The sequence below is a fragment of the Azolla caroliniana genome, unplaced genomic scaffold (genome assembly GCF_043228905.1).
Source record: "Azolla caroliniana isolate FFs.n. ecotype wild unplaced genomic scaffold, voAzoCaro1.0.p SCAF_3, whole genome shotgun sequence".
Taxonomy (NCBI): domain Eukaryota; kingdom Viridiplantae; phylum Streptophyta; class Polypodiopsida; order Salviniales; family Salviniaceae; genus Azolla; species Azolla caroliniana.
Window position 1 is genome coordinate 8,445,221 of NW_028230438.1, and position 12,398 is coordinate 8,457,618.

A 12,398-nucleotide genomic window follows, 5' to 3' on the forward strand; every position below is an offset into this window, starting at 1 on the left:
ATCCCTAGGTGGCTCCCAGTACTTCATCACATTCGTAAATGATTGTACACGGAAAGTCTGGGCCTATTCGATTAGGTCGAAAGATGAAGCGCTCGAGGTCTTCACTCGGTGGATAGCTGAAGTGGAGAACTAGTTGGGACACAGAGTGAAGACACTCCAATCTGACAATGGAGGAGAATACACCTCCCGAGCCTTCAAATAGTACCTATCCGACAAAGGGATCCGGCATCAAAAGATCGTTCCATACACACCCATGCAGAATGGAGTGGTAGAACAGATCAACCGAACGATCCAAGAGAGGGTGACGACAATGCTCCAACAAACCAGGCTGAAGCTGGAGTTCTGTGCTGAAGCATTGGAGACGGCAATATACCTGATAAATCTATCACCGTCGAAAGCAATCAGGTTTGAAGTGCCATAGGCACTATGGTCATGCAAACACCCGACCTACGATAGGCTCCGTATATTCGGATGCGAAGCCTACACATTCATCCCCTGGGAGAAAAGAACCAAGTTGGCACCCCATGCAACAAAATGCCTATTTCTCGATTATGGAATCGTTGGGGAATTCGGCCACCAACTATGGGACCCAGAGAACCGGAACTGATCCGGAGTAGTGATGTAATCTTCAATGAAGAATCTATTCTCTCTGAGAGGAACCCGCAGAAAATAGTTGGTAAAAAGGTATCCTTCAAAGTTGATGAAGATAAGGACCAACCCACCGGGCTGAATCAGAGATTCGACAAACAGTCGAACTCGACCAAGCCGACAACACACTAGCCGACTCCGAATCGTCAAAAATTGGATTCGACAAAGAGATTGGCAAACCAAGGCAAAACATACACACCCACAAAGGCTAAAGCGAAAACCCAAACCGAGTTGGCTAAGTCTCCTATCTCCAAGTCAATCAATCCCGAAGCAGTAGAGGATGACGTGACATCGCCGACCTCCTATTACAGGGACGAGTCATCTAACAGGACTCCTGACATAAGTGGTTCAACAAATTCCAATCGAAGGATACAGACCGATCAATACAACACTCGGGAGATCTAGACGAGTTCGGAGGTCGATGGAGTTCTATCAATCGGGCCTCGACTACATCAACTACACCGATGCAGGCGAACCAAGCACATATGAAGAAGCCATAGTCACACCAGATGCTGACACATGGATACAAGCCATGAAATCCAAGATGGACTTGATTCATCAGAATCAGACATGGGAGCTGGTTGAACGACCAACTGGAAGGAAGTTGCTACCCTGCCAATAGGTCTTCAGGTACAAATATGTATCTGATTTAGAAAAGCCCAAATACAAAGCTCGGCTCATCGCGAAAGGATTCAAACAAGAACATGGGGTCGATTATGACAAGATATTCGCACTAGTAGTCAAGATGACCACCCTTCGGTTCCTACTTGGGGTCGTGGCAACAAAAGCCCTAGAGCTCGAGCAAGTGGACGTAAATGTCACATTCTAGACTTGAACCTTTGATTTTTAACACACACAATACATTGTGCTGTGTTAACCATATGGAAACTCTTGTCAACTATCCACATTCGATTGTGAACTTATATATATTGTAGAGTCTAGTGTATAGTACATTCGAGAATATTCTAGTCGTTAGTATATTCTAGAATTATTCTTTGGTATATTCTAAACGGGTATATTCTCGATTATATTCTCGAGATATTTCTTGAGTATATTCTAGAGATATTCAATCTCGGAAATTGTATAAATACTTGTAACATCCTTGGTTCCTTTTAGGGGATTCAGCACGAGTCATTGACACATCAATCTAATATTCTCGTTTTGCCTCATCTTTGTCTCTTGGATCATTATTTTTGTCTTCATGCCCTCATGTCGCTCACAACATCTAGCTCCAAGTTCATCCGTCGCTCATAGCCCCATCATCTGTGCTCCGTCCTAGTTTGCGCTTGGTGTGTCCGTGACAGTTGGAATCCCTTCCAACTGGGAGCACCACCCGTCTTTGTCATCACCTTTGCTTCTAGAATTTCCATCATCATCGTCCTTGCTTCCGAAGCTACCATCATCAACATCCTTGTCTTCGATATCATCATTTTCAGCACCTCTTCGCCCAACCATCGTTGTCATCAACACTACTTGTCATCATTTTAAGGTATCATTTTGCATCACCTTCCCAATTCTGGTGGGGGTCACAACCGCTCACTTTCCTGGTGGGGATCGGATCATTTCTTGCTTGCACTGCATTTTCGTTATAGTCCAAGTCTCGCGCCACTTTCTATTGGCGAGGACCGATTTCGATCGCTCACCTTCTAATTTCGGTAGGGGTCGCAACCGCTCACTTTCTTGGTGAGGATCACGTGGGTTTCTCGTTAGCGCTACTGTTTGTGCCGTGTCTTGGGTCAACCTCAACTATTTACCCTCTCATAATAGAAGAAGTCGAGTTGGCCGCTTCACTTGCACTCCTTCGCTCGTTGTTGTTCCAGTTCTCAGTGAGGGCCACATGGCCGCTCACGCCCATTGGTGTTCGTGTTCCAAGTCTCGGCGAGGACCGACGTGGTCTCCCATGCCCGTTGGTGTTCGTATTCCCTATGAGGACCGCCCATGATCTCTCACTCCAACTATTGTTTGTGTTCCAGATCCTGGAGAGAACCGACATGGTTGCTCATGCTTGCTGTTCATGTTCCAGTTTCCGGTGAGGACCACACATGGTCACTCATGCCCGTTGGGGGTCGTGTTCCAACTCTCGGCGAGGACCGACATGGTCTCTCATGCCCGTTGGTGTTCGTGTTCCCTGTGAGGACCACACATGGTCACTCACGCCTGTTGGTATTCGTGGTATTTGTGTTCTAGTTCCTGACGAGGACCGCACATCGTCGCTCATGCCAGTTGGTGTTCAGTACCTCGTCTTCTGGAAGGGTTACTCCTTGTCTAGGATTTACAAAATACTTTGGAGGTGGTCTAAGATTTTCATCAATAGTATCCCGTTAAGCCAACCATCGGTTTGGGAAAACAACGTAAGAGGGGGGATAATGTCACATTCTAGACTCAAACGTCTGATTTTTAACACACACAATACATTGTATTGTGTTAACCATATGGAAACTCTTGTGAACTATCCACATTCGATTGTGAACTTATATATATTGTAGAGTCTAGTGTGTAGTACATTCGAGAATATTCTAGTCGTTAGTATATTCTAGAATTATTCTTTGGTATATTCTAAACGGGTATATTCTCGATTATATTCTCGAGATATTTCTTGAGTATATTCTAGAGATATTCAATCTCGGAAATTGTATAAATACTTGTAACATCCTTGGTCCCTTTCGGGGATTCAACACCAGTGATTGACACATCAATCTAGTATTCTCGTTTCACCTCATCGTTGTCTCCTTGATCATTATTTTTGTCTTCATGCCCCTCATGTCGCTCACAACATCTAGAGTTACTAGGCTCATCACATCTATCTCCAAGTTTATCCGTCGCTCGTAGCCCCATCATCTATGCTCTGTCCTAGTCTGCACTTGGTGTGTCCGTGATAGTAAAGTTGACATTCCTCCATGGAGACCTAGAAGAAGACATCTACATGTCTCAACCGGTAGGCTTCTTAGCGACGGGGGGGGGAGAGTCACCTCGTATGTTGACTAAAGAAAAGCCTAAACGGCTTATAACAAGCGCCAAGGACTCCTACATCCGACAACTCGGCTACAACCAGTCCGACTCTGACCCATATTTATATACTTGGCAACTGGCTGACAAGTCCCTATACGTTAACGACATGCTGATATCAGGGAGCAATCAAGCCGAAATCGGATGACGAAAACTCTTCGGCTCTCCTAGTCTGACTACATCTAAAAGGTGCTTAGACGCTTTAATATGGAGAACGCGAAGCATGCACCAACACTACTTCCGACAATGATCCGACTATCGAATAGAGAATCTCCTTCAATGGATAAGGAGAGAGAGCTCAATGGAAAGATACCCTATCCATCGGCCGTAGGAAGTATCATGTACGCTATGGTGGCGACTCGACCCGATCTTGCATATGCCGTAGAGGTTGTTAGCCGGTACATGTCGAACCCATGACGGAAGCTTTGGGAGGTTGTCAAACACATATTCAGGTACCTAAGAGGGGCTGAAGATGCACAACTAACTTTTGGATTGACAAACTCGATCGAAGTCGAAGGGTACACTGACTATGACTATGCCGGGAATTCGAACAATCGGAAGTTGACATCGGGCTACATCTTCACCTATGGTGGCAGTGCCATATCATGGAGGTTGAAACTTCAAGAGTGCATGACCCTTTCAACCATAGAGGCCGAGTACATAGCAACATCGAAGGCAACGAAGGAAGCGATCTGGCTGCATCGACTACATGCCGACTTCTTAGCAACAAACCAAATCGACCGACCAACGCTGGCCATCTATTGTGATTCACAGAGTGCAATACACCTCATCAATAATACTGTTTATCATGCAAAGACAAAGCATATTGAGGTAAGGTATCATCACATCCGGGAGCTAGTAACAGAAAAGAAGCTTGAATTCCGGAAGATTGACACCAACGCGAACATCGCCGATTGCTTGACGACGCCACTCCTAGAACATCACTTCAGAGCATTAAGGACAAAGATGGGATTACGACAAGCGACAGAGCAGAAGAGTGCTAAATGAGGAGCATTAGGTAAGTCGAATACCTACCCGATCAGACGAACTGACAAGGCAAAGTCAAAAAAATCGGAGGCTGAAGACGCAACACTGAGTGAGGACACCGACTGGAGAGAAAATGATCAAAGGGCCAACGAACTTGAGATAGATCGAGGACCTAGCGAGGAGCGCAGGAGCAAGCTCTAGTAGGAGTCAGGAGAACACTTCGAATTGAACACAATTCGACTTAGACTAGTCATTGTGACTGACTTAGACAAGCCAACCTAGATGACTAGGCGAATAAGGCTAGATACCAACTTTACCGCTGCTGGCTCGACTATATGCCAACTGACTTGTAACCATAACCTTAGTTTAAAACTGTAATCTAGGTTTACGATGGAGATAACCCCTTACCATTGTATGTAGAAAGAGTAGTCCTTTTACGGGGGAGTTTGTTGGCATAAAAGGCCGACTCCTTCCACCTTGTACCCTAGTGTGAACACGTCTTGAAGTTAGGGCTTGAGTATATAACCTCAACCCTAACATTGTAACTATAATGATGTTGTATCTTGAGTCTTGTAGAGAGAGTTACAGAATAACAAGAACTTCCATTGAAGCTTCGATATCTGTCGATCTACTGTTTTCTTCTCGTGTTGCATATATGTGTCGTTTGTTGTTCACATGCTTACAGGTCCTCACACGTTCTTCCATGTATATCTGTTCACATTGGCATCATGGTATTCCTTACCAACTCCGACTCCAACCCCCGATAATTCTGACCATCCAATCACTGAGGATCAGGCCAGTGAACCCGAAATGATTCAGGTAGAAGAAGAGGAAGAAGAGTTCGACACTCTGGAAGAGAGTCCGATTTCATTTCGGCTGAGTGGGATGAATGAAAGACTGAGTCGGATGATGAGCCAATGAGTAGTGGAGACTAGGCTGTGCTCTCCCCGAGCAAGGAACCGAGGAGATGGTTCACGTTGAAGGAAAAAGGGAAGAAGAAAATGCTGGAGTACGACACAAACAAGGAATAGTTGGATCCGAGTAAATCCGACTCCGGAAAGCATGAAGACGGACCTTCTGAAACGAAGTCCACGTCGGCCAAGAGGGCCCTAAAATTGACAAACGATAAGTTATGCCGATCGACCCACCAAAAGAATCCCGTGAAGTGGTATGGTTATAACGAATACATGGCGCATCATTATGCATACATGATGAAAGTGGTGGAAGTGTGTGAGCTAGAGAGCTATGCAGAAGCGGCAAAAGATGCAAATTGGTGTGCCGCAATGTGGGAAGAGATGCGAGTGCTAATGGAGAACGAGACTTGGGACTTGGTTGATGCCCCCAAGGGCGTGAAGCCGATCAGATGTAAGTGGGTGTACAAGATCAAGTACAACGCCGACGGCTCCGTCAACTTGTGCAAGGCCTGGTTAGTGGCCAAGGGCTATGTTCAGCAACACGACATCAACTACGATGAGACGTTTGTGCCAGTCGCAAAGATGACGACCGTTGGTGTCTGGCTTGTGGTCGCCATGGCAAAGGGTTGGCATTTGCACTAGATGGATGTGAAGAACGCGTTCATGCAAGGAGAACTTGAGGAACATGTATACATGGGGCAACCACCCGGATTTCACTCTGGATTGAATTCATCGGCAATATGTTGATTGAAGAAGTTCCTTTACGGATTAAAGCAAGCCTCGCGTGCTGTGAATGCGAAGATCACATAACATCTATGTCGGATAGGGTTTGCTACATCCAAGTCAGACTCTTCACCTTCATTTGGCAAGGTTGGAATGGGCCGGCAAGTCTCTTACTTTATGTTGATGGTTTAGTCATCACCGACATCGACCTAGAAATTGGCCCCGTAAAGTCTCAACTTGCGACATCATTTGAGATGAAGGACTTGGGGACCTTCACTACTTCCCCGGGATTGAAGTGATCCACACCCCCGACAACATATTGTTGTCACAGAGACACTATGAGTTGAATATGTTGTTCAAGTTCAGCATGACGGATGTCCGACTAGTCTCAACACCCCTTGACTAGAATCAGAAGCTACGTCCCGACTCCAGACCGGCCTGCAACGAGAAATGGTTCCGAAAAATTGTCGGAAGCCTTATATATCTCACTATCACCCGACCCGACATCAGCTATCCGGTCGGAGTGATCAGTCAGTTTATGTAGCGCCCAACCGTTGAGCACCTTTAGTGCGCGCATCGACTACTACGATACGTGAGTGGCACGAAGGATTGGGAACCATTGTACCAACATGGTGTAATCGAACAATAGTCAGTTATACTGATTCCGACTGGGCCGGTGATGCGTCGGATTTTCGGTCAACATTCAGCTTCATGATTTCTCTTGATAGCGCGATTGTTGCATGGAGCAGCAAGAAGAAGCTGCCATTAGCTATGTCGAGCACTGAGGCTGAGTACCAAGGAGCTACTGTCATGACCTGTGAAGCCATATGGCTTCGGCAGCTGCTGCAAGACCTCCAGATCGAAGTACCGATTCCGATCCCGATCTACTACGACAACATCAACAACATGCAATTGGCCAAGAACCCTGTGTTCCATCCTCGCAAAAAGCACATAGAAGTGCATTATCACTTTGTGCGCGAGCGGGTCCTAAGTGGTGAAGTCAAACTTCAATATGTTCAAACGGATTGGTAGGTTGCCGACATCTTCACCAAGCCACTCGGATTGGACAAGTTGCAACACTTTTGGGAGATGCTTGGGCTACAACATCTCAACGTGCCACACTTGAGGGGGAGAACCGGAACAGGAATCGGGAGAACAGGTAAAGGCACCGCAGTTCGAGAAAAGAAGAATGAAACCAAAATAGGGGGAGACAAGGAGAAAAAGGGAGCCGAATCGACTGAAGAAGTCGGCACATCCGATAAAGTCGGAATGAGCGGTGCTGGTAGCAGAGTAAAGAAGGACATAGCTGACCGGAAGAAGGCCAAGAATCGAACATGGTTTGATGTTGTGAAGGGCCCGAAGACAAAGGATGAATTGAAGACAACCAATTCGAACAAGAGTGGGAACGAATCGTAGGCAGCTGATTTAGTCAGAATGTTCGATTCGGAGGAGCCGAATCACTTAAAGGACAAGCGGACAAGAAGGCAGCGAAAGTCGACACTGACACGGAGGAACCAATGGGTCGAAAAGCGCCGAAGTCACAACAACAAAGAAGCTGAGATGGGCCTAATGAGCAGACAAGCCGACTTAGAAGGTCGAGGTGCGCCGGACAGGACGAGTCGTGGAAAGCAAGATCGGACAAGACGAGGAGCTCGAGCAAGGTGTGAAGACACCAGTAGAAGTCGGAAGCAAGGACTGACAAAGTTAGACACCATGATCTGACCTGAAGTTGAGCTTGAGGAGGAGTGTTGAGCGGACAAGCTCAACATGATCCGGATCGGCGGAATAAGCCAAGAGTTGGATCAGTGTCCGAAACAAAGGGCCGGATCGGTGTCCGAAACGGAGAGCCAGATCGGTGTCCAGATCTGAGTGTAATAGGTAGGCCGTTAGAGGCCTACGGTCCTAGCCTAGTACATAGGCATATTTTTGGGAGTTAGTATCAATCGCTCAGTACGAGCATTGAAGTACTTGTCAGTACTTCTGTCAGTCCTTTTAAGGACTCGTATAAAAAGTGCAATGATGCACATTTGTATGTACAAAGTTCATAGAGTATTTTGAAAATAGAGTTTGTTGCTCTGCTCTTTTTGTCTCTCCCACGTGCTCTGTATGTGTGTGTTTCAAGCTTTCCATTAAACCTTAGTTCTGTTTTCTATTGCTATCGGGTTGAGCCGGTTGTGTCTACAAGCTTCCACACGCTATTTTCACAATGAGGTATCTTGTTGTGCAACATACTTCTTTGCATTATCTATATGCTTCTTTTTGTCTTTTAATGTTTGCATCCAAAAGATCCTCTGTTCATCTACTAACTCATTATGCACTTGGTTTTTAGTCTCAATTGGAATTTGTTTTGCACCATAAACCATAGTAGATGGTATATGAAGCAAGAATTTGCAACTGCCTTGAGGCTCCCATTGTGGGGAAGAGGAATATTTCTTTACATGCGACAATGTACAACCGCTTATATCATTTTTCTTTATCAAGAAAACGTGGTTAAAGCTTATATTGCTTAATTGGGCTAAAACTTAAGATTTCCCTCACCACAATTTGATATATATTTCTTAAAGTCATATATCTCTTTCCATTAAACCTTAGTTCTGTTTTCTATTGCTATCGGGTTGAGCCGGTTGTGTCTACAAGCTTCCACACACTATTTTCACAATGAGGTATCTTGTTGTGCAACATACTTCTTTGCATTATCTATATGCTTCTTTTTGTCTTTCCCTCTGTATGTGTGTGTTTCAAGCTTTCCATTAAACCTTAGTTCTGTTTTCTATTGCTATAAGGTTGAGCCGGTTGTGTCTACAAGCTTCCACACGCTATTTTCACAATGAGGTATCTTGTTGTGCAACATACTTCTTTGCATTATCTATATGCTTCTTTTTGTCTTTCCCTCTGTATGTGTGTGTTTCAAGCTTTCCATTAAACCTTAGTTCTGTTTTCTATTGCTATAAGGTTGAGCCGGTTGTGTCTACAAGCTTCCACACGCTATTTTCACAATGAGGTATCTTGTTGTGCAACATACTTCTTTGCATTATCTATATGCTTCTTTTTGTCTTTTAATGTTTGCATCCAAAAGATCCTCTGTTCATCTACTAACTCATTATGCACTTGGTTTTTAGTCTCAATTGGAATTTGTTTTGCACCATAAACCATAGTAGATGGTATATGAAGCAAGAATTTGCAACTGCCTTGAGGCTCCCATTGTGGGGAAGAGGAATATTTCTTTACATGCGACAATGTACAACCGCTTATATAATTTTTCTTTATCAAGAAAACGTGGTTAAAGCTTATATTGCTTAATTGGGCTAAAACTTAAGATTTCCCTCACCACAATTTGATATATATTTCTTAAAGTCATATATCTCTTTCAAGTGGAACACTTTCGGATGACAGTGGCGTATATGCGTCACATATGATGTCAAATAACTTCAGCAATGTGAAAGCATCATGTTTCGAGACAATTGTCTTTAGAATGTAGTAAACATCTGATCAATATGGTCATGTGTGTGACAAACCAAAAGGAAGTTAACTTTCACTTTCCTAAACACTCCCTGCTCCACCAACATACTCAAATATCTGAAGACAGTTGAATTCTTATTCTCCCTCGTAGTATTATCTAGCTTAATGTCGACAACAAGGGGCAACGTGTGCCCCCATCACATCAAAACCCTCTAAATCACTGTAACTATTAAGTTGGGGTCATTTTGGACATTCGGGTAAGTGATGAAGTCATGAGTTTTCTTACCCACCAAGTGCATTTGAACAAGACATTCGTCACTAACGTCTTTAGGAAGTGTCAAAAAATGAGGTAGACATGTCGTCTTTTCATCCATAGCATCGATCATTAAACACATGTATTGTTCTAGTTTCTTCAATGACTTCTCTCTATGGTGCATCACTTTATTTCGTTCCAATGCTTGCGCTTTACGATGGTCCTGTAACAACTTCTTATTGATTCTCTTTTTCTTTGTTGTTTTTGCACCTTTAGCCATGTTCTTGAGGTTTGCGCATATTGAGCAATACCCCATTCTAACTTTTCGAGGTTATATAATTTAACGTTATTGTGCTGTCCACAATCTAGTTACCTATCTATAGGTGGTGTATTTATCATTTGACATATTCATTTCTGATTTGTAGACATCGTATACTTCTCGCCGTGTGTAATTATTTGAGAGATGCTATCTACCTGTAGCTGGCATTACTTCACTATTTATCTTGAAGTAGTTCTTCATCAAACCAACAACATGTCTTCTAGTTGCACTTTTCATACTTGGAATGTTGTCGTTATTAATAAATAGATCACCATGGAGAACTCATTGTTGTACTCTATGTAATCTCATATTATTAACACATAATGAAATTTTAAATGGAACTTTGCAACATTGTTGTGTATCGAAGATATAATACTCAAAAGAGATTGAGATGTCTGTTGATATGTTGGAAATCATCTGCATGTGTGATTATAGATAAGTGTCTCGCTCATCACCAATGAGTGAAAAATAGTAACACCTCAATGCACGTAACTTATACTTTCCAATCATGGACATGCACCCACATGCACAACATAATTTGTTGACATCTAATGTGAGTTGTTTGTTTGATGTTACTAGGTCGTACCTATCTTGACGTATTTGACGTGTAACCCTCCTTAAATGCATGAAAATTGACAACTAGATGTCTTCTACACATACATTTGTAACCTCATTTAACTCGTCCATGTGGATATGTGCACGACCTTGGCCATCTGTGGTAGCCTGATTGGCATGCCCTTCATTGAGTGTATCCACATTGTAGTCGTACTCTTCAACGGAGAACTCGTGGTTTAGCTCGATACTTTTTGCTGACTGAGGAGATGATAGGCCTACGCAATATTCCTCAATAGAAAATAGTGAACATGTTGACATAGAATTTTCGTCAACAGAAAATGGTGAGGCCTGACTCGTGTCTCCTTCAATAGTCGTTTCTCTGAAATCACATTCTCTTGTTCAAATGAGGTCCGACTTGCCTAATATAAGAGACCATGCTTATATTAAACGTGCATTTAAACTAGTAATTAAGTTCATGTGCCTCTAACTTAACTAACACCTCTTATAATTAACACTAACTATAACTAAAACTAATGATAAATATAACTAACACTACATGTAACTAACCAAAACTATAACTTAGTAACCCTAACTAATCATACTATCCCTAACTAAACGCTTGTGCCCTATAAATAAAAGGGACCTTTCTTTTACACAGAGCATAGAGCAGAGCGTGAACATAGAGCACAAAGCACAGAGCAAACCATAGAGTGTGGAGTAGAGCACAGAGACAAGAAGAGAACACATAGCACAGAGCGAGGAGATCGACCAATGTCAACACAACACATAGTAGCCAAAAACCCCACATTACATGAAGGAAGCAGACAATACGACAACAATGTCAAGCAAGAGGACTGAGCGTACGGATTCTAGGTGAGTCCATGGCCAACTGTATGGACATCTTAGACCATACTGCCCCTAACTCACTTAAACATGACAAGGAACAACCAAATTTGGCCCATAGAGATAGAACTCGATACCTTGTATTGATTTGAAGTTACTCTTAGTCGATACAAAGTATCAAGTTTTTTACACATCTCTACCAACTCGATACAAAGTATCGAGTTGGTTTCGTAAACATGATTTTATACTAAAACTTCATACTTTGTGTCGAGTTTTTTACACTCCTAAATTGTACTAAAAATTGATAATGTATCGACTTGTCTTCTGATGATCAACACATCTTGCATCATCTCCTTCCACAAGGCAAAGTTTTTGTCATCAAACTTTCTGATCTCAACTCTTGTACCGGATGTTGAAGACATGTTCTGTAGGAAGTAAGATTTGATTGACCTGGTCTTTTCTTTCAAATGTGGGGTTTCCTCTTCTTGACTTTTCTGCCATTCGTCGCCGCCGAACAATAGGTCTCTCTGATACCAGTTGTGAACAGATATACGTGGAAGAACGTGTGAGGACCTATAAGTATGTGAACAACAAACAACACAAGTATGCAACACGAGAAGAAAACAATAGATCGACATAGATCGAAGCTTCAATGGAAGTTCTTGTTATTCTGTAACTCTCTCTCTACAAG